Below are 3,542 nucleotides of genomic sequence, written 5' to 3' on the forward strand. Positions count from 1 at the left end.
CCCAACCATGGTCACTAACTGACTGAAAAGTGTGGCCCCACTGTGGCCACCCTCATATACCTAAAGGGATAGAGGTAATGTATATAAATGAGCTATTCTCTTGGTAGTAGCTTCTCTTGATGAAAGTTTCATCAGGATTCCATCATGACCATGGCTATTACTAACCACTGAAATCACAGCTGTACAGAATTCTAAGGCAAAGTAGAGGAGAATGTACATAACATGTAAATGATAACTTATCTCCCAATCTCATACTGAAGTGTTTTCCAAATTAAAAAATTCTATTTCTACCTATGTCCTCCCTCTTCTCTCAGCAAAATCCAGTTATCAATCTGTGATGACCTAAACAGCACAAATCTGGGACTCAGATAACATAGAATACTTTACTTTTTCCTCCTTTTGGTATCTGAATTTGTTTTGGAGCCAAGAATGTCTGGCAAATTCCAGGTCAGCACAGATTGATGCCTTCCTTGGCTGTTCTTCACCTCATGGAATAAACTTCTTGATCCTTGACCCTGTTGTACACTAGTCCTACAGGTTTGGATTCACCTGATGGAAGTAGCTTGATGATAAAGCTGGGTTTCCCATGACATTATCATAAAGTTGTATAGGATAGAAATAAAAGAAATAAGAAGTTACTTTACCCATTGGTATTAAAGACCACAAACTCCTTACATTAAATTAAGTGACTCTATTTCAGTATAGGGCATTTGCAAAGCAGCTCATTGGGTTGTTTTGATCTTTATTCTAATAATTGCTATAATTGATTAACTAATATCCAGCAAATATTGTTCTCCCCCCTCAATTCTACCTTCATGCTCCATTAATTTTAGCCTTGACTATGTCACTGGCTGTGTCCAAAATCATGATGGAAGTGATAAAGTACCAATTCCCAATTCACATCGTGCTGACTTTTCCTCATCTCTCTGAGGTTTTTAGTCTTTAATATAAGAAACTCAAGCCCCTTTGCATGCTGACCTTTCAGCCTAACCCCAGATAAGATCTGTGTAACCAACTTAAATTCAACAAAAACCCCAAAGCAGAGCCATACAGGCTAACACACGGATGTATTTAAGATGGAGAAATAACTGCTACTTTTGTTTTGCTATGGAAGTTTCACTGTACAGTTATTATCCTCATATGTCATTGATGTAGAAGTCAAGAGTTTTATGACTTTCTCTTTTCGTCTCCGAGATCCAAGACTTGAGCCTCCTTCATGAAGTATTGCCATCCATATTTGCAGTTATAGCCTTTCCAATTTGATCTGCTTTGTTGCTCATGCTCATATTCTTTGTGATTAGAATTAGCTATGGAAAATTCACATATTAAATAAACTGAAAATTGATAAAATCAATAAGGTAGTTTCAGCTTTCAATTTTCAATAATAAGATTTGGTGAGAAACAATGAAACTATCATATAAATATATGCCATCAAGGTAAAATTATTTCCTAAATCATGCACTGGAATGTGAAAGCTGGCACATGGCAAATAGCAAGCATCTACTTCTGAATGCAATATCACCCTCCTTTATAGATGTCTACTGAATATTTTGTAGGAAATTCATAAGAATGGGGTGGATTGTTAATTTAGAGAACTGACATAACAGGATTAGAGGAGAACAGGTACATGAATAAAAATGGATTCTGAACAACTGAATAGTTATTTTTAAAGCTTTTATTGAGAAAATTACACAAGCTTTAGCAAATATTGTCAATTCTGCTGATGCTGCCCAGTAAAATGCAAATTATAGCAAGCTACAGTGGTTTTTGAAGGTTGCTGAAATCAATACTAGAGAGAGGTTAGAAGTCTTAGACTAAATCCAATATGATGAAAAAAAAAAAATCTTTGTAGCTTAGATATGACAATTTTTGAGGGCAACTTCAGAGCACCAAGTTGTGATCCCACAGACATGTATAAATGTACATATATATACATATTTCCTTTTAGGTGGTCACGTGAATCTGCCTTAAAAATTTCTATAGTAAATGGTATTCTATAGCTTTTATCTATGCATCTAATATTTGTTAATTTCCAATTTCGTTGGATTAGTAATAGGCTAAATTGTACCTTTTTTCTTTAAGAGGCATATGGTTAGATTTATATTTGTATCTTTCTACCTTTATTAGTTTTCTCTAGTATTTTCCAGGCCCCCCTTTCCTGTCACAAAGTTTTTGTTGTGTGCAACCAAGCTCATTAAAAGCAGGAGACATTTCAGTTGTCCCTTTGACTTGAATTCCAAGAAGATGTCAGAATACCTACAAAAGAAAGGAATTACTATGCTAAACACCAAAGGTAAGTAAATTATTTAAATACATGTATGTATTTTACTTCCCAGGTGGGAAGAATGAACATAAATATATACTTGTAAAGAAAAGTATCAATTGCTGATATATTATGATTTTCTTTATTAAAAAAGTCAAAGCATAATATCCTTTTAAAGTTCTACAGATAGACCTGGTCTTTTGTTGAATTACCTCAAGCTTCCAATATAGGAATTCTTAAGATGTACATAGATATTTGTTTGCAGTCCTTAAGACAGATAAGCTCCAGATTGGGATTTTAATTTCAAACTATGTCAGTAGCAGGTACTTTAACAAATCTAGTTTCACTTAAAAATAACACTTAAAATGTTCCTCTTTTGTCCTATTTTATTTTTATCTCTAAGATATATTATGTTTACTATTCTGAACTTAAATTATAATTGTTGGAGATCACAATACATGTAATCTTCTGCCTGCAAAGGACTGAAACCAAAACTGTCACTGAGGCAAAAAAAATGTATCCTTAATTATCATTAATAAATAAATTTTATCCTTTTTAGCAAAAAGATTACTTTTAACCAAATCAAATAATGTGCAGCTCTTACACTAAAAAAAAAGATAAAGGTGCCACTGTTACACTATTACTTATGTTAAATTGCAATCTTATGGGGGCTTCTCTGGTGGCTCAGACGGTAAAGCGTCTGCCTATAATGCAGGAGACCCAGGTTCAATCCCTGGGTCAAAAAGATCTCCTGGAGAAGGAAATGGCAACCCACTCCTGTATTCTTGCCTGGAAAATCCCAGGGACAGAGAAGCCTGATAGGCTACAGTCCATAGGGTCACAAAGAGACGGACACTCTGAACTACTTCACTTTCATTTAAATTCCTTATCACTTTAAAACAAGTGTTAAAATTGGCTTAAGATGTATTATTTGTTTTGGTTATTAAATATATATTATAGGTTAGTTTATCTTCTAATATTAATAGTTTGTATTGTGTACAATGATTAAAAAACAAACAAACAGTAGCATGTATTGTGACAAATAGAGTTAGAACTACATGTTTTCGTTACATTTCCTACTTTAAAAAATTCAGCTGATTTGTTATTATCTTTCATAGTAGTAATAAAAGTAATGTCATTCAAGATTGATTATACTGCAATATCACCTGGCCAATAGTAGAATTTTTAAGGTAAAAATCAAAGTCAGGAGTATACAATTTTTCTTTCCTTCCCTCCTTCCTTTCTCTTTTTTTCTCTCTAACTCAACCTGTCCCCCCAT

General features: G+C 33.7%; 1 non-coding gene across 1 annotated transcript; it reads left to right on the forward strand.

Moving 5' to 3' along the window:
• The first annotated feature begins 2,936 nt into the window (after positions 1–2,936).
• Positions 2,937–3,009, forward strand: TRNAY-AUA (transfer RNA tyrosine (anticodon AUA)). The gene has a single exon. It is a non-coding gene; the product is annotated as a tRNA-Tyr (tRNA).
• Positions 3,010–3,542: the final 533 nt, after the last annotated feature.

This window comes from Budorcas taxicolor, chromosome 6 (genome assembly GCF_023091745.1).
Source record: "Budorcas taxicolor isolate Tak-1 chromosome 6, Takin1.1, whole genome shotgun sequence".
In the NCBI taxonomy this organism is placed as follows: Eukaryota; Metazoa; Chordata; class Mammalia; order Artiodactyla; family Bovidae; genus Budorcas; species Budorcas taxicolor.